General features: G+C 34.7%; 1 protein-coding gene across 3 annotated transcripts in view; it reads right to left on the reverse strand.

Annotated features, from left to right (window-relative positions):
• Positions 1-22,638, reverse strand: part of BABAM2 (BRISC and BRCA1 A complex member 2) — a 155,302-nt gene that overhangs the window by 75,643 nt on the left and 57,021 nt on the right. The window lies entirely within an intron of this gene.

The raw sequence follows: 22,638 nt of genomic DNA on the forward strand, positions 1-22,638 counted from the left end.
TCAAGTAGAACAAATTGTTTCTGGATAAGACCTGATATCTTTCCAACTCATGAATAACGTACAGCCCAGACAGCTGAATTTCTGCTGGATACAACTGCATTTGAGCTCCCATCCGTGTGTTAGAGCTGAAAATTAGCAGTACTGGCACCTCCACCTAGTACAAGTAATATGGTGCCACTTGCTGCACACAAACAGAAGTCCTTTAACATGTTTGTCCATATGTACATAGCAACTTGCCAAGATGCATTTGTTTTTACCCGTTTTGGAAAACTATGAGAGGAAACAGATAACCCAGCAGATCTGTGCTCAGCGCAGGATTAACATGGTGCAGCGTGCCCTGGTGTGCTCTCTCGTACATGCAGCTGGGAGGAAGGAACATGCAAACCACTTAAGACATTGTTTGAAGATCCTGCCCAATCTGGGGGGAAAATAAGGGACTGCTGAGTGGTTTCAGGAAGACAATCTCGTGCCATGTGAAGCTTTGGCAGGACTGGAACTGTTAACATCCAGAGAGACTAGCTGCATGTTAGCTACTACGTGCAGAACACAACATGCCAAGAAACTTAGCGATAAGCTGAAGGGAGGAGTGGGTCTTAAAAATAAAATAAAATAAAATAAAGCCTAATTGTCTTCCATGAAAAATGAGATAGAACTGGCAGTGCTTCTTTAATTCTCCCTCGGTGTACTGCTAAATTTTAACAGCTGAATGAAAAGTGTACTCCTAAGAATGCCTATAAAGTGGTAATGGGCACAGTTAGGCTGGAAACAAAACACTGCTTTAAGCTGCTTTTACAGGATAACCCACCATATCAGTATGAAGGATGAAAATAAACAGCTTTCATGATGGGATACGATCAGTTTACGGATGGAGCTTCACTGCTGTAGCTAAGTATGGCATTAACGGAATTTTTACAACTAATTTTCTAATTGTCAATAAAATGAAAAGAACTATTAATATAAACTAAACAGTAATGCTAATTATTAAAAATATTCTACTGTAAGAGGGATTCTTCAAGAGGTGACAAGTACAGATAACACAGCTCTGTATGTATATAGCTCTCTCAAGACCACATCCCTTTTTTGTAATTCTTGTCAAATGACTTGTTTGTATAAAAGAGAACCTACGTGCTTTTCACAAGCAGTTTGGACAAAATCAAACATACTTAATGCGTAATTTGATGCACAAACACTTTGCTGGTCATATACATGATAGTTTCTAGGATACTACTCAGGTGCTTACTGATCAAAGAACATCAAAATGAGGAAAAAAACAATTAGTGAACATCACTACAACATCCATTACCCCTCACAGTATTATTACATTGTATTCCTCCACTAACTAATGGCTACTTTAATATAAAGACTTACAGCAGAAAAGTAAAAAAATACATAAATAAACATAACATCTTGGCATGTTGAGCCGCAATAAGCTGATGTGTGCATTAAGAGCAATAAACTGAGACATGAAATATTTTCATTTACAAAAGTAATACACAAAATACAACTACTGTAGTCAGCACATCATCTCATAATATTCATTTAGCTACTGTCCAATGCAAGACTGAGTAAAGAAATTAGCATTCATCTCTAACTAACTCTTTTCAAGTGGATGTACATTTTTTGCCCCAAAACCTGCAAAGTTAAAATTATAGCTTCAAAAAAAAAAAAAAAAAAAAAAGATCATAACAACAACAGAGAGCATACATAGGTTTAAAAAAGACACAATGCAGTACCACTAAGGAGCTGCTCAACCTGGTTGCTCAGATGGCCACAGATTTACACAGATTTATGACAAAGTCCTTTTGTATTTGCATAATAGTGATTATTTCTTCTAGACTTTGTTCTTTTTATTTATGCAAGGATCTGCATGGTAAACTGTATTCATCCTTAGTATGTCTGTTACAACTGTCATTTATAAAACTAAATCAAAAACACATGTCCTGCATATAAACTATACAGAGACTTTTAAATTAACACACTTTTGATGCTGTCTGTGCCAGTCACAACTTAACTCCTTCAGAGATATTTCTTCTGGTCATTTTTATGAACTTGTTGATGACCAGGTGAAATGATGCAGAAAAAGTAGGCAATGGCATTTCTGCAGCCCAGGGGCTGATATCCTTTCCTTGCATCAAAGAGTCCAAAGATAAAGGATGCTTATACACTCCTTATCAAATTCTGACTGGCAGCATCCTGTCTCCCCTTTTCCCTTTTCAACATGTCTATTTCTCTTGGAAAAACAGGCAACTTTCAAACAAAGAAGCAAAACAAAATCACCTCTCATTTTAACCTTTCAGTTAGCATCAAGAGAAAGAGAATCTTTCAACTTCAAGAACTATGACTATTCAAGACAATTATTCCCTTTTAGAAAACAAAAGGGGCTGCGGAACTCCAATTGCAATACAATTTTTAACATTAAAATAGCCAAGTTGATTTTCTTAATTTGTATTTAACCCACACCACTTACTTCTAAAGGATTTTATTAAAACAACTAAATCTATGTTTACAAAAATTCGATTTTCTAACGATTATCACAGGCAATTTCACATAAAAATTAGCATCCAATATTAGAACTGCCACATTAGAGTACTGGTTCATACTCATGAAACTTTTTCTACCTAAGTCTTTATGTAAGGTATTATTAAACTGATCTTGCAGAGAATGGAGGATACATCCTGGGCCACAGGAATTTTGAGGTTTGAAAATTGAATGTTTCTAAAAAAACATCCAAGCTAAGCATGTGATAATGCACACATCTTAGATTTTCCAAAACAGTCTTATGATTGCTAATAAAAATCTCTAGCACACTATAATATAAAAGATCCAACATCAGTTTTTATGGTGTCTTTCTGTCATCCTGTTATCATGTGTTTCTATTTAAAAAAAATCTTTTCCTCATTACAGACAACACCTATACAAACCAAGCATGAAAAAATACGAACAAAGCATTTAAGATTAAAAACAAATAGTTTTCCATCTCAAGAACGGCAAGTATTTTCCTATGTTTATACAAAGCTTGCATAGCTGATCTTTTTAAATAGAAGTTCCATAGTGCCCTGGAACTGCAAATATACATAATAAAGCACTGTGGTGAGAAAGAAAAAAAACAAACTACAAACAAACAGACTTGCAATTCATGTTTTAGTAGTTTTGTTGTTGTTGTTGTTGTTGTTTTGTTTTTGTTTTTTGGGGGGGAGGGGAAGGAGGGTGAGTCTTTTGTCAACTTAGTGAAGATATAATTTTCATTAAACATGCACTTTTGACACATAAGATCAAAAGGAAACATGAAAATACAAATACAGCACAGAACAGATGAAATTGGCAGTTACAGGTGATTTTAGAATTCCTTTTTTCCTCTGTTAACTTCAGTTAAAGACTTCAGGTACTATAAGACTTAGAAAAGTCTCAAGACTTAAGTATTCTATTTTCAATTGTGTCAGCACTGTCTAAAGAACTATTTGTTAAATGTCATTCATAACAAGCCAAATTTACATTCAAAAGCATGCTATAATATTTGTAGTTGCTCCATTTACAAAATCCTTCATATTTTCAGAATTTAGTACAATTTTTGTATGAAAACCATCAAAAACACTTTAAGCAGACCATCTAAAGGGCATTGTTTTCTTGTATCCTACCTACTGTAATTGAAAACTGGGAATTTACTGGAACTGACAATTTATTATGAGTCAGATGGTTGATAGCCAGTCCAACCAAAACATCTGCTCCACACAGTCACAACTGCTATAACCCATTTCCTCTTGAGCCTGGAGTCTAACCAAGTTGTACATTAGAGCTCCTTTTCTTTAAAGATGCAGATTCTGGAAAATAAGTTATTACCTTTTTTTAGTTATCAAGACAAAAAATCTCCTTGCTTCCTCCTATTAGAATATTATTTCAAGAAGAGGTATTTTTATTACTGGCATGGAACAATCTGGGCAGTGCCAGGACTTTTCAGTTCAAGTGGAACACTTAAGAGGAGGAGGCTATGAGATGGGGAGACAAAAGAGAGCAGTGGGCTAAGGTGCAAATCTGGTGTGGTCAGGTGTAAAGAAAGAATAAGGAAAAGAAACATCAAATTTGGTGGAAGGGATGGGAAAGGATGTATGGGTAGAGAGTACTGGTGTGCTTCAAGAATGACGAGGTAATAAAAAGCACATGAACTGTCCATACTACTGCATGATCCTCTGGGCAAAGAAGGGCCACAAATGGCTGATGTTGCAGAAGCCTCTGGGGCAGATCAGCTAGCTAACATCCAAACCGTATGGGATAGGCCAAATACAAAAGTCCCCAGCTCATCACTCCAATCTCTTCCTGGAGATTTCTGGCCTTTCAGCTCTGACAAATGCTGAATAACTGTCTTTGTGGTATGATTCTGAGGGGATGGGATTGCTTAAAATAACAAAAGCAAAGGGTACACTCAATTTACAACCTGTGTGATGTGACAAAGAAGCAGGGGAAAAGTGGAACAGAGATAGAATATGACTGATAACATAGAGGAGTGAGTAGCTGCTGATGCTAATATCTGCAGCCAGCTTATGACAAGCTGAAATCTTAATACACAAGTTCTCAACCTTACCACACTAGTCAACTTCATATACCAGGATTATTTCTGGAGAAAAAGGCTCTCAGAGGAGAAATGCATGAGAATAACAAACAGAACTGCAGTTTACCTCTAACATGATATTTTATGATACATACCTGTTTCAGAATCCTGCTTACTAAAAACTGAGAAAGGAACTTAAATATGAATTGCATCAGAGAAGAATACATTCTGATGTTTGCTGTATTAGTACCAATGGGCTACTTTCATCATATTGGTAAGCAACATTTGGCCATTCTCTTCCAAATGACAGCATGCAGTAATATGAAAAATAACCATCAAATAAAGCACAAGCAACTGCTAATGCATAGGAATCTCACTAGCCAGCTTTGATACAAGTAGCTACATGTTCTCCAAACCTTATTCTATATTTAATGTTTGTTTTTTAAATAACAGAACGTGCTAAGGGAAAGTAGGCTAAGGAATGTGAAGTGGCAAATGAGACTAAGAAATCTGCTTCACTCTAGGGAGAATATGTAATTATACCAGGAAATTCTTGCTACTATCTTCCAGGAAATCCACCAGGTCTGATCAAGGATTGCTTACTCTTTAAATAGGATCCTGAATGAAAACAAAAGCAGTCACCTTACATGCACTGCCCACAGTACTGAAATGTTGTAAAAACAGTCCTTCTCCCAAGGTACGACAACAAAATTTTTGCCTAACTCATACTGGACAAAGAATTTGTTTAAGTTCAGAGTCATTTCTATTTTAAAAGATACTTGAAAATCATAGTCTGGGAAAAACTTTGAAGAATCTGAAGAGATAATTTTAGGACAGTAAACGCCAGACATTTTCATTAAAATAAAATCAAATGGTTATGTATCTTCTAAACACTGGGCAAGACATTTAATTACACCATTGGGCATCAACAACAATGTATAAATAACTTTCTTCTTAAACTGTAACACCCCAAGTATTTGTTTTTTTATTTGTTCATTTGTGGTCACTGGTTGTTTTTTTATTTGCTTCAAACTTTTATATAGAAATGCATTGTGCTTCTCTAAGACACGGACAGAGATGTGTTTTGCCTAGACAATTCTCTTTTATTATGGTCATGGCAATTTACCACTACTCAATGCAAGTAACTGCCAGAGTATGGTAAAGAAAGCTGTTGGGAAAAGCTTACGAAAAACTAAAAGGTTAAACAGAAATAATAACATTCTAGTCCATGAAAATAGATGTGAGAATTCACAACTTTCAAGATTCATGTCATTTAAGCAAATAAAAATTAATTTACTCTGACAACATGAAAAGTTGTGGTGACACTTTCATCACAGAAATACTGTTTGCTTTAGCCTGAAAAACAGCCTCAGAAAACAAAGCAGATTACTTTAAAGGTCAAAAAAATGCTTTGATAAGTGTCAAATTCAAATTTAGAATAAATATTCCAAGTGCAGCACTGTCTAAAATTAATATCGGGGTATCCTTTCTCATGTGTTAATAAAACTGATTTCAAGTGAGCAAAAGCGTTTCTAAATATTAATACTGCATACCAGACACATGAAGTACATTCGTATGTGAGGAACATTCCCACATGTTGACAGAATTGTATTTGTTAACTACGTTTTAATGGCACCAGAGTAGTGGATACTTTCTAATTTCAAAAAAGAGACTGATAAGTAGGATGCTAATGACATTAAACTTCAATTCATTCAATAAAACTCAAATAGAAACACATTAGCTCTACCAGCTCCACTCTCAGATATCACATTCATATTAAATAAGATTAAAATCCCAACATTTGCATAGCTAGGAATGCCCACACAATGAAATAGAATAATAAAAATGACACGGAAAAGGGAGAAACAATATTAGAAATCTAGATTGCCAGTTTTTCTTTTCCATACATTCATAAATCCTGCTTTTGTTTCCTAGGACTTCAATTTATTCAACACTTCAGAGAGGCTTAATCTCTTAATTTTTGCTTTGCTTACTTCTAATCTACAAGCAATACTGGATAATTTTAAATATAACAATACGGTTTTACCATTAAAAATAAATGTTAACCTGGAAGGTCACTCTAACACTCCAATGAAGTTTTGTAGGCAGAACAAAGGTTCTAATAGCACCATTAAGTCTCCGAAGACTTGAAGCAAAGCAATGACACATCACTGCCATGGTCAGCTATATAACAGAGTCATAGATTCACCACGGTTGGAAAAGACTTCCAAGACCATCTAGTCCAACCGTCCATCTACCACCAATATTTCCCCATTAAATCATGTCCCTTAGTACAACATCTAAACTTTTCTTGAATGCCTACAAGGGATGGTGAGTTCATCACTTCTCTGGGCAGCCAGTTCCTGCACCCAAACACTCTTTCAGAGAAAAACATTCTCCTAATATCCAAGACATAACTTGATACAATTCCCTCTAGTCTTCTCACTACTTACGTGGGGGAAGAGGCTGACACCCACCTTGTCACAACCTCCTTTCAGGCAGCTGTAGAGAGCAATAAGGTCTCACCTGATCCTCCTCTTCTCCAGATTGAACAACCCCAGTTCCCCCAGCTGCTCCCCCGTAAGATTTGTGTTCCAGACACATCACAGTTTCGTTGCCCTTCTCTGGGCATACTCCTGGGTCTCAGTGTCTTTCTTGTAGCGAGGGGCTCAAAACTGAGCACACGTCATAGCTGAGTGCAGGAGGACAATCACACCTCCCTGCTTCTGCTGGTTGGACTACTTTGGATACAAGCCAGGATGCCATTGGCCTTCTTGGCCACCTGGGCACACTGATGGGTCACGTTCGTCCAAGCAATGATCAATGTTGCCAGATCCCTTTCCTCTGCAGTGTCTTTCAGCCACTCTGCCCCAAGCCTGTACCCGTTGCCTGGGGTTGTCATGGACAAAGCGCATGACCTGGCGCTCTTGGTACTGCTGAACTTCATCCCATAACTAACAGGCTGTACAAAGTGCTGAGAGATTCCAAAACTCAGGTTTTTTTTAATATAGATCACACTGTCTCTTCTTAATCAGTGAGAAGCTGTGGCACCCACATAGACGAAGCCCATGTTGTCTTGTTTTGACAAAAAAGCTTAATAAAAAAGCACCACAAAAACTCTTCTGCAAACTGAAGATATTCTTTCTTTTGCCAACAAACATACCAACACACTGCTCTGCTGGCATCAGTGCTGCTACTGTCAAAATAAAGGACAGCACAATCTGAGCATCAGTGTGAGAATCTGTTTGAAACCACAAGACCGATAATGTAAATATTTATATAAATAAGTACATATCTGAGATAAATGATTGTTTAAAAGTTGTTGTAAACAATTATTTACTTTTTTTTTAAATTTAAAGTTATCTGTATGGAAAACATGCTTTTGAGTGCCTTAAAAAGTCTCGTTCAGTTATGAAGTCATGGGTAAAGAACAAACAAAGAATAAGTAGAATTAAAACTAATACTTGAGCTAGTAACACCAGTATCCTAAACCAAGAATCATTCAAGGACAGCAAGGCAGTTAGAAAGAGGAAAAGAAGGCTTACTTTGTTCATTTGGGTTTACATACTAGAGACAGACATGTTGATCTTAGGCAAATGATAATTTCAGTTGTATGTATTTACATTTGTTTAAGTGTTTGCATTGTTGTGAGGTCTCATTTTCATTACTATTTTAGATGTTCACCATTTAAATTTCTCATCCGACACAATCAACACTGAAGATTCAAGATCTACATACTGATATAATTAATCCCAAGACTGTTATGGTTCAGGCTCTACCTGTGCTGCCTCTCCACATGCCAAGGTCTTTCCTTGCTAACAGCATACACTACAAGACATATCTTTCACACCTCTCTCTGCATTGTTATCTAATTTTCACACTTTTAGAACTTGGAATCAGGAATTAACCACAGAATCGAAAATGTAGATCTATACTCACCCTGTAAAACTCTTACACTCAAACACCATGAAACAAGACATCTTGGATTTCGGTTTTTCTTTATTATTATTACTATTTCTTTTACAGATAAACAGAATTAATTACTTGAAACAACAGTATTTAAAAATAAAGTGCTTTTACAATAATTCTAAATGCAAAAAACATTCTTGAAGTGTTCTTAACAAGCAAGCAAATAGATACAAAAAGAAAATACGAAACATTACTCACTTACATGACTTAAGTAGCAGGTCACTGCAGCATGGTTTGTTTCTTTACAAATCCCTCAAAGCCATCAGGCTGTCTCTGTAGTTAGGGCCCATTTCTAAATGTAAGCCTTGTGTTTTTAAACATGCCTACAGAGATAAATATTTGTGGATATGTACAACTTGGAATTTAGATCATTACTAGGATTTCACTGAGATTTGTATCTCTCCAGCTCAGGTCTTAAAATTAATGAAATACTGATTATTCAGACAGCAATATTCACATTATTCTCCTCCATACTACTGATTCCCAATCTATTTAAAAATAGTATCATCCTTGCTGGTATAAATGTCCACAAATTTAACTAGAGTATGAACAGACAATTAATATTGTTTGAAAGAAAATAATTTTCCCATCAAGTCAACTTCAAAATCTTCAAGTTTACATTTTCTATGTTACGGATATTTGCATATATGGATATTCATATTTTCAAAATGTATATTGATAAAACAAATATAAATGGATCAGTACATTACTTCAATTAATTTAGAGGGAACCTGGCATTTCTGTAATTGTGATTTGGTTGAAGGTCAGGTTAAGAGCGTATATATATATTTATTTTTAAATCAATCCAACTTCTTAATAAAAGCTTTTTCTTTATCTCCACATATTCTTGTATGCTCCTGCTTCAATGACTATCACTCTGTAAAATCAGAAATACTATAGATTACATGGGTCACAACAGAAATGCCAGTGTAAAGCCATATTCTGAGACATGTCTTCAGTGAACCAGGAAGTACCAAGAAAAATTTCACAGATGAAAAAGTGAATAATCAAAGTGTAAAGTAAAAGCAAGCAAAGTTACAATTGCTCAATGCTCTTTCACCATTGCAGTTTCATACTGCTGACCGGGTTGAAAAATATTTCATATTTTCTGTCAAAAGGAGATGGAAATTGAAGTATTAAGTTTTGTCAGTTGCTGTTTCCTGAGAATAACAAGAATGCTTTATATTGAAGTCCACAGCACTTCTGATTAGAAAGCTACTTATTATACATTTTTATTTCAAATGTACAACATTTGTATTTCTTTCCAAGAGAATTCTATTATCCCTTTGTCCACATATTACTCTAATCCCTCTAGGATCTGAAAAGAATGGGATGAGGGGTAGTGATGCTTTTTCTGTTTTGTACAAAGAATGTGCAAGTTAGAGCATCCTCTCCTCATGAGCACTATTTACATTCATCATTTCAGCAAACAACGTGGGGTGTAATTGAGTACACAATTGCATAAATGTACTGATGTCAAACAGTATCTTGTAAAAGCTAGTTGCTGCTAAAAAATAAAAAACCCTATTTTGATAAGAAAAGAAACAGCTATTTTTCTTGCATTTGTGCAACAGTAGATCCTGCTACAGGTGAAAATCAGGATGTTGGAATTAGTGATAATAGCTGTCTTAGTAAAAAAAAAAAAAAATTATGCCAGTTTTTCAAAGTTAACAGCTATGCAGGCATGTAAATCTGGTATACAACACGAGGAAAAAAAATCAAATTATTCTGTTCTATATATAATAAGGAAGTCACATTCTGATCAATATTCACAGATTTTACACAACTGATGTCTTTGTAAACAAGTGGTAAAGGATCACAGCAATTTCACACAGTGAGCCTTAATATTCAGTGGGACACAGATGCCAATCAGCTAGTAAAATGCTAAAGTGCACTGCAGAATTGACTGAGATCCATCAGAAGTGACATAGCCAGACCTTTCTAACAGCTAGCTATAGACAGAAGAAACTGATGCCAAGGACTGAGGTAAGATGCAAGAACACTGAAGAGCACAGAATCTGTAGACTTAAAATACGCCCTGATAAAACCAGTGATCTGATCTGGAGATTCATCATCACCAGGTCTTCTCCCCTTTCCATTCCACCAGTGCATTCATCACCACCAAGGCAGTATAAAGAATTTAGAGTAGTAGCATTACTTTCTTTTACCATACCTGGACCTGTGCTTTAATTGTAAAGCCTTCCGAAGCCATTTCTATCAATATTGCCCTTGAATTTGCAAAAATATTTCTCTTTTACATCACCTACTCAAAGATACAAGAGAGAATTCTTAAACCTAATGCAATGCTCTCAAAGTCTGAAAATACACACACACACAGCATAGCATTTCAGGATGTGCCAATCAAGAAAGCAGAACACCTTCTATTCTTGGCCTCATGTCCTTCACTAAGCAGGAAAATGTGATCACACTGAAGGAAGAATTAGATTCTGACCACAGTTTGAACTGCAAGTTCAAGAGTGTTCAATAGTTTGCTTTTCCTTTAGTAGTTTTAAGGAGATAATTTAAGAAATTAAAACCTAAATTATTTTCAGAATTCATGCAAGTTTGGTGTTCAGACTTTAGAACTGATGACATTTGTTGGGTGACTATTCACTGGGTGCTCCTCTGCTGTTAGAAACAGCAGACTGACAGATGTTTCTAACTACTCCTCACTTCATCATGAACATCAGCTCACCTTCATAGTTTGTGTAGCAGATGCAGATGTATAGTGGGACTCACTATGACACTTTCTTGAGGAAAAACTATTAAGCATTTAAAAAGGAGTTTAATAAAAGCATAGATTTGGAAAATCCTTTAAAAATAAAACTGAGTGAGATATTATTGAAAGGAAAAAAAGACTGATAAAAAAAAAGAGAAACCAATACTTAAGATGCTATGTTAAAAAATAGATTAAGATCTGTGATGTTACATATCAATAGTTATTTTTTTATGTACGTTGCCCAGCTGAAAGTCTGAACCAGTTGAGCTTTTCCGACTAAGAAGCTACTTAGCAAACGTCTTATCAGCAAAAAAAATTGTTATCAATTGCATCTCAAGGAACAAGGGAAAAGGAAAATTTAACTTGCACAGATTATGAGATTTCTCTACAACTGCCAAATTCAGCTCAATTCTTCTAATTAATCTTTCCACCATCAGCAATTTGCTGCTTTAGATTTGCTTCTACTATTACAATGTCACATGTAAAACATGTAGAAAAAATGTCTATAATTTTTTACACCTGGGGACAAAATATGATGTTAGAAGTCTATCCTATCTAAGTATATCTTGGTATTCTCTGGATATTGAGAAGAGCTCAAATGTTGGCCCACTGTTTTTATTCTGTATGCTGTGACTTCATGTCAGTTGCAAGAGTGGCACAAACACATATTTGTCCAAACCCATACAGCTGTTAAAAAAAATGAATTCCTCGTGAATATATAAAAAAAACAAAACACTAGGGAATGAGAAGGGCTGATGTCAATACCTCAGGTTAGATATTACATCTAGTTTAATACAAAAAATTTGTGAAACACTGCTTTAAGCATAAAACATAGTTTAGATTTTAGCTATGAGATAAAGTCATTTAAAAGCCCATGTCAATGAAGACTGAATATGTTAAACAGTATTACTAATACTGGCAATATACTCTTACTGCTTAAGCTCTCACAGAAGAATTTAATAAATGAAAAAGCATACAATGAAACATACCCACATATGGAATCCCAGGAACAATTCTAACATAAGGTCCAAATATCAGTGGGTATGAAAACTGGCTAAGTAAAACTGTGTCAGTAGTAACAACAACAGAAATAGACTGTGTACCTCAACAACAACAAAAATAGGAACTATCCACACAATACATGAATATTTTTTACGTCATCACAATAAAAGAAATTGCTAGACATTAACAACAAAAGCCAAGTACATCCAGTACTTCACTATTTTATATTTTTATTTTTTACAGCTATGTATTGACCTTCATTTATTACTTCACAGCACTGTAGACTAAGCAGGCATGGGATTAAGCTACTGTAACTATGCTAGCAAAGTGATAGCCATATGTTTCTATTATGTGCAGTTCATTAGCAGTATAACAACTCATGATAAAGGGGCTATTATAATATATTAGATTTCTTCAAATAAATCTATCTGCAGTTTCATTAATATTTGTAAAATCAAGGAAAAATGGTCAATTTCATTCATAACTACAAATTCTGTCATAAATTTATAGTTACTCAGTGCTTAGATCTGATCTTCTAAATCAGATAAATTTAACTGCTATTCTAGCATAACTGAAGAACAAATCCAAGAAAACAAAGGTTAGACTCACAAATCTAATCTTAACTCAGACTGGTTTAGATTATAAAATTAAGTACAGCTCCAGAGAGCTGCATACACTAGAAATGGACCCTCCATTTTAGTTCTCCTGAATGCATCTTTCAGAAGTATAGACAGTTGTTCCTAACTCAGGATTTAGTGTAAAGAAAGTGTAGCTTGATTCCTTAAACGTTTTCCCAAGTGACAGTGTTTCACAAAACCTCTCAATATTTCGACCAGAAAAAACAGAATATGTAAGAAATACACGTTTCTTCAAGCTAATGAAGATCACTGTCTGTGGGTACATATATGTTGGCAGGATGCACTCAAGCAAGTTATTTCTGTTAACATCACCTACTGTAACAACACACACCTGAGTTGTTTCCCTAGCATAGTACTGGATGGAGCCAGATCTGTGATCTACTACCACAGCTTTGCAGAAGTAAGGATTTGGAAAAAACTCAGCAAGTATTCTGTTGACGGTTTTGCAAATTACGTATAAAGACATTTTAGCTTGAAGATTTTAATCACTATACATAAAAAAATCCATTATAGATAATCTCTAAACAGCAGCTGATGAAAGAAGAATGGACGTGTCCTACTCCTGACCATAAAACCACTTCGTCAGTGTTTGTATATTCAGAAGAAGGTTGGACAACAGTGTCACATGTGAAGAGAAGACTCATTAAAAGGTTTTGCAAAAAGGCCAAGAAGTTGCACAAGCTTTTGGCAAATGAGCTGTTATTTTAATACATTAAGCTTTAAATCAGTCTTCCAGCTGATGAAATCCAAAGATTCTTTCTACAAAGATATCTTCACAGATGGCCTCTTAATAAGCCACAAACTGTTTAGGTTTTCAGCATCGCTTAATTCCATTATGACGACGTGTTCAATGTATAGCCAAAAACTTCAATTTTATTTCCTTTTTCAGTGCCTCTTTTCCACGTGTGTCCTTTTTCCCCATATTAGTTGTAAAGCCAATCCACTTATTTTGCCCTTAATGACACACTTACTACATTAGGCAATTGAATTTTTGACTTTCACTTTTTCTTGACTGCACTGAAGTTAAACACTTGTCTGGCAACAGCAGCTTTGCAACCAAACTAAGTACAGTGAACAACTGATTATTGTTTGCAGTGTTTAAGTGGCAGTGCTATTCTTAGTACCTTTCCCAAAAAGGCTTAATTATCTAACTTTGCCTTTCAGATATGGTTAGTCAATGTATTAAAAGTTATTTGAGGAAAGGGGAGGTCATAGCTGACATCATCAGACAATGCAATTACTTCATGCCTAATTTCCTAAGGAAACAAAGCTGAAGTGAAAGATAAATATACAATTTATCTGAAATTCTGAAACATTGAAGGTAAACTCTCGACATGAAAATTTATGAAGAATTCCTTGGTGAAAGTATGCACAGAGTGTTGCCAACAATACTCTCTTACTCCTAGAGGCTGTTATTTTTGTTTCAAAACCCATTCTTGAGAAGGAAAGATGAAAGCCTGTATGTTGTTGTACAGGCAGATAGATGGCTGGCTACTAGAGGTACATGAAGCAAATTGCATCACAAGTTGTTCTTAGTGTTCAGTAAGCCTAAAAAGTGGAGATTTAAGACAGATGGTGAAATGAATGAGTTTTCCTGAGGAGCTATACAGTCATTTCATTTCTGAGATACTGTGAAAACGGTTTAAGACAAAACGTTGCCTTGATTTAAAGAAAGGTCAAAAACAGAACAGGAGTTTAGTCTGAACTGTTAGGGCTCGAAGTCTGTAAACACCGCAGTCATCATGTGGGGAGGAGGAGCAAAACAGAATTCAGACTACATCTCCTTGATTTTAATTGCTTTTAGAAACACAAGGGAGAGCTATTAGAGGAAAGAGAAACAAAAAACAGAATGGACAGAGATATTGCTAATTTTCATCAGTCTATAATGCATTCTTGAATAAAGCAGGTGGCCTTCTCTTATTGCATACTGAAGAAAACTGAGATGAATGCTAACAAAAACTATTTTCCAATGCTTAAGTTGGTGAACACCTATCCACTTAGAATACTCACTGCAAGACCACAGCAAAATGCTTTACTTAAAATAATTTACACAGTAAAAGACTTCTTTCTTTTGATTCAAACAAAAGTATTTTTGTGCAATGTCTGTTAATCTGAACAACAGTCTTTCCTTTAATTCTTAAAAACACTTCATTTTCACTGTGAGAAGAATACCTTTCCATAAATGCCCACATTTCATCATCTGAAAACTTGATTATACTAAAAACCGGCAGACTAATTGGTTAGAACACAGAAGTGTATTTTCTTTGAAGACCATCAGTACTGAATCAAATTAGATTTTGAGGCAGTATGTTCTTGAGTCTTTACACTATAGAACTTCATTTCTAGGTATTAAGCATGAATTTTCTATGAAATATAGAGTGAGTGCATTCTTGTTTTTATACTTTCATGAAATAAACATAGGGAAAATGTGTTATCAAGATAATGAACTGAACCACAACTTTAATGACAGGAGAAGTGACAATACACTGACTGTTCAGAAAGTTTCTGACAAATATTTTTAGCATAATCTGTGATGCTCATGATCAACTTTTTCAGAAAAATATAATTTTATTTTTAGAGAAATACAAATTCTCACTGACCTACACAATGCTCTTTAACCTTACAAAGTAATAACACTGTTAACATGAAGTCTAATAGAACATCATCTTTTTTGGTTGTAATTACTTAAGGAACTTAAGCAATAGAATAAAAAACCTGAACCTTAATATTGGCACAAATATAGTTCCAGTAACTAGAGCAATTTTATGCAGTATAGACACATGATATTTATTCACTATGTTGGACTTGAATATCTTTTTATAAGCCTTTGACAGTCTGTTAGTATAGCTATACATTAATTCCTATCTACTGAAGTTGGATCTAACTAAGCAAACTGGATGTTACAATCCTTGCCTGCAGAACTGAGACAGAATATTATTCTAACAAAGAAGTTCAACAGATACTTGCCTACCTTGACAAAATTGATTGCTAGTGGCTACTCTCAATAAAGTAAATAAAACTCTTCAATTCCATTCATGTTATCAATGATTCCACTTCATATACTTTGAAACAGTGAAAAAATTTGTCTGACAAAACATTATATCAACTCTATTTATTTATTTATTTATGCAGAGAAACTTAGTTACCTTCCATATTTCAGCATTTGGGAACTTAATGATAATGTGGTCTGAGGCTACCTAGTCGTAATACTGAGAAAATTAAATTATCCTCATCAATTAACAAAAGACATCCATCAAGAAAGATAGTAAACTTCTGCCTATCACTAGCAATTATAAGTTAGACATGAGGACATGCATAAAACTGATCTACTTTGGGACCTACAGATTTGCTCTGTTTGAAAGAGAACCCTTAATTTAAGCTCCCAGTTTACAATCAAAAACAATTCTTGTACAACTTAGAGCTTTTATGTGCATATAGAAGTTCTCAAAATGTTGCAAAGAATACTGAAAGTAAAAAAAACACAGCAAGAACTGTCCCAACAAATACTACTGAAAAACAAGGTGTCTCATGTACTATGCTTTCCTCTCAAAGAAATTAAGTAATCAAACTTCATAGAAGGAAGTTCTCATTCCTGTTGATGTAGCAGGCCCTTAGTAGGTGTTACTGCAGATGTAAGCTGCTGTCTTAAGAAGGGCAAGAAACACTGTTGCACAAATCAGTCTACTCCTGGTGCTAACATTTGAGTTCTGTGCCGAAAATCCAGCCTGATGAACAAGTAATCACAATTTTTTGCCATCTTGCCAGAGCTGGTACTGAACCTATCCACATTCTACACACTGAGACCTGTCAATTCAGCACAGACAATACCATCACTTATGTACTGGCTAGCTGGTACCACAATAACATTTTGTAATTGTTTCTTATAAGAAGTGCTGGATCTTTCATAAGGTAGCTAAGAGGAAGGCAGAAAGAACTGAGGCCATTCTGAAATGAAGATTTGATTTCATCAGAGAATCAGTCAGCAGAAGAGCTCAATGGTAATATGTACCTGACACCACAACAGCTTGAGCTGCCATTTGTATCTAAAGGCCTGAATGCATACTTGCCAATAAGGGCAAAAAAAAAAAAAAAAAGATATTTAAGACTTTAAATCTTCAGTCTATATATCTATCTATGTAGTAGACTTCCACCACTGGAAGTTTACTTTGTTGTAACATAATGTGAATTTGAGGCATGACATTGCTAATGTATAGATGATAAGATAATTTCTTCTATTTCATTTTGACATGTTAAACTGACACTAAATCATTTCTTAAGTAAAGCAACATAAAAGCATTTGCAGAGCGCCTATCACACAAAATGTTTATAAGTTTAAATTCACACATACTTAAAGTTGATGGTAGCAGTTCAGAATATACTTAAAATGGCCTAAATGGTATTTTTAAGGTACCTCTAGAGTAAGAACAAACAAAATTTAAAATAATTCTTTCAAGTCTTTTGTCTTTTCAGTGTGAAATGATTAAAATTGCTAATTTCCTCCCTCCTTCCAACACCGCTGCATCAAAATACATTACTTAAAAATTAAAAGCATGTACTGAATGACAGCTTTTTAAATTGTGTAAAGTTCAACCATGATAAACAAATACTTAAATGGACAAAGACTAGTACACAGAACAGCCTGTACTCACCAATTAATAAGTGACATACTAAATTTAGGTCGACAGCCATGAGAAAAAATTAGCAGATAAAGTAATTATTGTATCTGATACTCTATGGCTTGAAACAGGCAAATACCAAAATCTATTTTATTCTGTCACCGTATGACACTAGAAGAACATCATAAACTAATTCTCCAGTTTCAAAATGTGGATATAAATATATCTTACTAAGGATAGAAGTGTTATTGGGCTGAAGTCAGTATTTTTCAGATTTGGATTTCAAGTGCAAAGTTCCACAACCCTCTAGAAATGAGTATTAATATTATTCCCTTTAATTACTGTTTCATAAAATAACGAAGCAAATACCATGACAAAAATTTCAAGTTCCAGAAATATTTCCAGTATTGAAAAGATTTCAATAATAGTATAAAATTATTTTTAAAATAACAGAATAAAGAAGTAATTCCTCTGGTGTGTCCAACTTCAGTTTTTATAGAGTAATATATCCTTGAAAATAGGATTCATAATATTGATGAAATTGAAAACAGTATTGAGAAAAACTGATAACTATTAACGGTGAAAAGTACACTGCTTCAAATGCTTTTTACCTGTCTGAACCAGTTTTGCTGCCTTTACACGCCCTCAGTTTTTGTATATATTTATCCCTCTGAAACACAGAACAAGCACATAACACAAAGAAGCCTTTCTATGTAATGCCATATAATTAACACTCAGATTTCAGACGGTTTGAAAAATCTATGTTTTCAAATATAGCTCTCTGATCATGTTCCTGTTGACTTCAATGAGCACAGAATCCAACTATCTTAAAGACCTCAGTCAGCTCTTGACTGGCCAGCACTCCACAAACTGAGCCATTAAAACAGTCTTTCTAGAAAGGCATTTGAAATACTTGGTTTTAAGAAGATGCATGCAACTGGTTTCATAACAGAAGTCATAATACTTCTTGCCTTGATCACTTTCCAGGACCAGAATCTTTTTTCTAACACAAACACAGGGAAATGAATCTACTAGCCAATTCTTTCCTACACAGAGTATAATGAATATCTTTGCAAAGGGAAAAATATTCGACCAACCATAATTTACTCCCTCGTTAATTGCTCCAGACAAAATATCAGCTTAAATCTAAAAATTGGATATTCCTTAAACATGGGTGATTCATGTCAGGGCTTCCTTTTATTCCTTTTATTACTGAAAAAAAATAATGCAAACAACCCATTAACTGTACTATTGTTCACTAAGTTTATGAAAGAAAAACTGAAAAAGCCATACCATCATTCTAAAAATTTACGTGGCAATATACATTCTTTACTTTGTACTTATTAATATAGTACTTTGTAGACAATTTATTGATCAATGTCTGTATTTTAAATCAATTATTTCTAACATATTAAGCTCCTAAAAAGCACACTGTAGTAAAATACTTTAAGCTTTAAAATAACTTTAACTTTTACTTTTACTTTAAAATAAACTTTGCTGTCATTCCTCAGTCTTTTTCTGAAAATGACAAGCACTCTTCTGAGTCTTTCCACTGCTCTGCAATTACAAGCACACTACACATATACATGCACTTACTATAAAGCTGTCTACTTGTCTTTTCAGCATGTAATACCTCCAAACAACTGGCATAATTACACAGTTTGTAATGCTCTATAGAAAGAAATTTTAAAATGCAATAAAAACCAAAACATATTAATGTGAAATTCTACATCGCACAAGTTTGTTTGTTTTTTTTGAGAGCAAGTAGAATGTTGTTAATACTGACATCCTTGAAATCCACTCCTAGAAGGTGAGTGACAAACTGTAGTAATTACTCAGTTCTGAACTTTTTTTTATCGTCATGATTTTTTAAAACAAAATGCATCCTTTCCCACCATAAATAATATCAATGTTCAGGAAAATCCTCCTTGTTTTCAAAAGAAATGCAAATCATACTGAAAAGCATCAAAGAAAAGTATTTTGCTGACAATATATCTATACACCACCAGTGTGGAACTGCTCTGAAAAACTCTCTTCATCTGCAGGCTACAGCAAACACACAGTATGAAGTTCATTTACTTGGTCCACTTTACAGGTAAACTTCTAGCTGCTTGCCATTGGTAGTAAATCCCAGGTATGGGAAACTAACGAGGAACTACCAGGTATGATACCCATAGAAAGATTATCACAAAGAGATAAAAAAAAAAAGGTAAGCAGCTGTCTAAAAATCAATGTTATCATGCTTCTGCAGTTAATCAAACCTGAAATTTGAATATATTATTCACCTACAGCTAAAACATTTATCAGCAACAACATGTAGTTTGTAGCAGTGCTTTTCCTGCCAAGAAAATCTTTTTTCAGACACACTATTCCTTCATGTACTATTTAGAGGGAAATAGTTCTCTGCAATAAAAATTCCTTCTGTATTTTTTTTTCACTCCCTTCCAACTTATACAAAACAAGAAAGCATAACATGCATCCTTTTATGGTTAAAAAGATCCTGACCAAGGTTCTTAATGTTCTTGGACAAGCGATGCCCACATTACCACAACGTTTTTTTGACTTAACACAGTTTGAAGATGAGGACGAAGCCTTACATGCTCCAGGCTTAAAGATTTGTTAGGAAGACGAGTCCTGACAGATATGCTTAAGAGAATAAGGTCATTGATTAATCAGGGAAGGAGTCCATTAAAATCATGGAATTAATATATTAGCAGATGGTTACTTAACACGACACTGTTGAGGTATTTTCATCAGTCTTTAAATGTTCCTTCCTCAGTAAGAATTGATACATTATTTGCCATACGTTTATACAGTTTTCAGCATGTTAGAAGATGGTTTGCAACTAATGGCTGCATAAAAAATCATGAAAAAATTAAAAAAAACCATCAAAATGAGAAATTTCAGGTATTTAGTTCTCCATGGAATAGTTTTGAAACAATCTGAATCCATCTATGCACAGAAGAAGCATGTAAATACGTGGAGACAACACTGTAAAAATTTCAAACTAGTGTTTTCAGAAGTTTACATGCACAAAACTGCCAAAATTTTAACAAGAATCTCCCAATACATTTTTCAAAGAATCTTAAATTAGAACATGAAAAGGTAAGATTTGTCACCACTCTCACTGACTCAGAAAGCACTCAATATTAGTCTTTTGTATAGCCGTAAATATCTTAATTCATAGGACCTTTCAAAATTGTGCCTAACTATACTAACAAACAGATTATTCACCTTTCTTTAGAAATTCATACTCTTGCCCTTACTGTCCACCCCACAATAGCTTTTCCATATCAAAAGGAACCATTAATGTGTCTTCGTACTGAAAACATACTGATTCTTCGCTACACAAAGAAGGAAAAAAATTTATCACGTTACCAACTCTGATGGAGGAAAAGGCTGAATTTTGAATGACCGCAGATGATCTTGCCCCAACCACCTGACTTAGGAGGTGTAATCCCTTAGACAGGCATTTTTGAAGTGAATTACACAAAGCCAACAGAGCAGAAATTTGCAAGCTCACAAACAAATTGAAGCAATTTGCTCAGTGCTAATTAAGTGCATATGGCCTGCTTGGGCATTCATTTCACCTGAGAAAAGTTTCTGAGATCAAGAAAAACAGTTCAGTGTCACTCAACTTTTGATTCTGGTGTAAACATTTCATAATGTTTTGTTCTGTTTCTTTTTTTTTTTCCTTTTAATTTTGTTTCTGATCCAGCGTGCAATTGATGGGCACACACTCCTGTCCAAGCCCTCTCTCTCTGTCCCATTTTACAGGTCTGTGGAGTTCACAAAGGCTCTATGAAGAATAGCAGTCATGTGGTCGTGACAGTATCTGGACAAATACTGAGACAGGTAAATGCAGCTTGCTTTACACATTGGTAACTGGTGGTCCTATCAGCTAAAAGCACTTTCCATCATCTCACTTGAGAAACACCCACAGAAGAGCCATGATGGCATAGTGTAAAGAGGATAGTCAAGGCATTAATCGCATATGGAGCAAAGCTTCATTACTTTCCTGCTCACACACAGGTTCTTAAAATCACAAAACATACACCTGTGTCAGAAAACTGTACACATGACCTTACTCCATATGAGTAATCCTATTAAGCACATGCTCACCTTTTATCTTGTTGAACTGCATAGCAGTGTTTGTTTGTTTTATTTTAATCTTGCTTACACAGCTTGCTTCAGAATTTTCAAGTTTCCCAGAAATACAACTATCCAAGTCAACAAGACTGCCATTTTTCAAGTTTATAAGCATCTTTTTTTCTTACTAGGCCTTCTCAGCTTTATTCCTCCTTCTTTTAATAAAGTAATGGAGCATGTTATTAACACACAGTTTATTTATACACAGCCATGCCACTCAACATTTTGGTATTGCTAGTGTAAAGCTATCTACATCATTTTTCTAGGTAAGGGTTATTCAGCTACTTTCAGAAGTTTCATAAATAAAGTAGCGAAGGAAAAATAATTCCCAGACTGCAATACTGCCCTATATGAGTCAGATAAATAATATATGCCTTCAGATTGCTTTAACAGGCATGGTCTCCCAAATCTGATAATACCATTGCCTAAAGGCCTATAAACTGGGCTACAGTCTGATCGCACATCTTTTCAAGAAGGAACTAGCAACATGTGGTAAATAAAAAAGAATGTCTTAAGCTGCTGCCATACAGTCAAACCAATGCTGCATGAACACAATCCTAAAATGCCACTCTTTTTTATTACAAATTCAATTGCTTATCATGGAATATTTGCTACTGCAACCAGAAGGATCCCCCTGGTAATTGAGTTCCAACATATCTTTTGTTTTAGGAGAGCTCATGAATCATGCAGGTTTTGAGTTTGATATTATTAGCACCGTAGCCCTTTACGCCTACCAAACAAGTGACAAATCCTATTCATTCATCTTTATTCCAGGTACACCCCTTACTCTAAATAAGAATTGCATCCTTTATTACCCAATATCCATCTATTCATTCACCGGTACTTAAATGTTTCAATGGTGGTTTCATATCTTAAACACAAAACTGAAATTGAAATTTGCAAAAGCAGCTTAAGTTACTATTCTAAATCAAACATTTAAAGATAAGTCTTCTATTCATTAGCTCTTGAGTAATCAAGGTTAATTGCAAAGAACAAAGCTAT

Source organism: Cyrtonyx montezumae, unplaced genomic scaffold, assembly GCF_038088225.1.
Source record: "Cyrtonyx montezumae isolate F1298 unplaced genomic scaffold, pur_monq_1.0 scaffold_0, whole genome shotgun sequence".
NCBI lineage: Eukaryota > Metazoa > Chordata > Aves > Galliformes > Odontophoridae > Cyrtonyx > Cyrtonyx montezumae.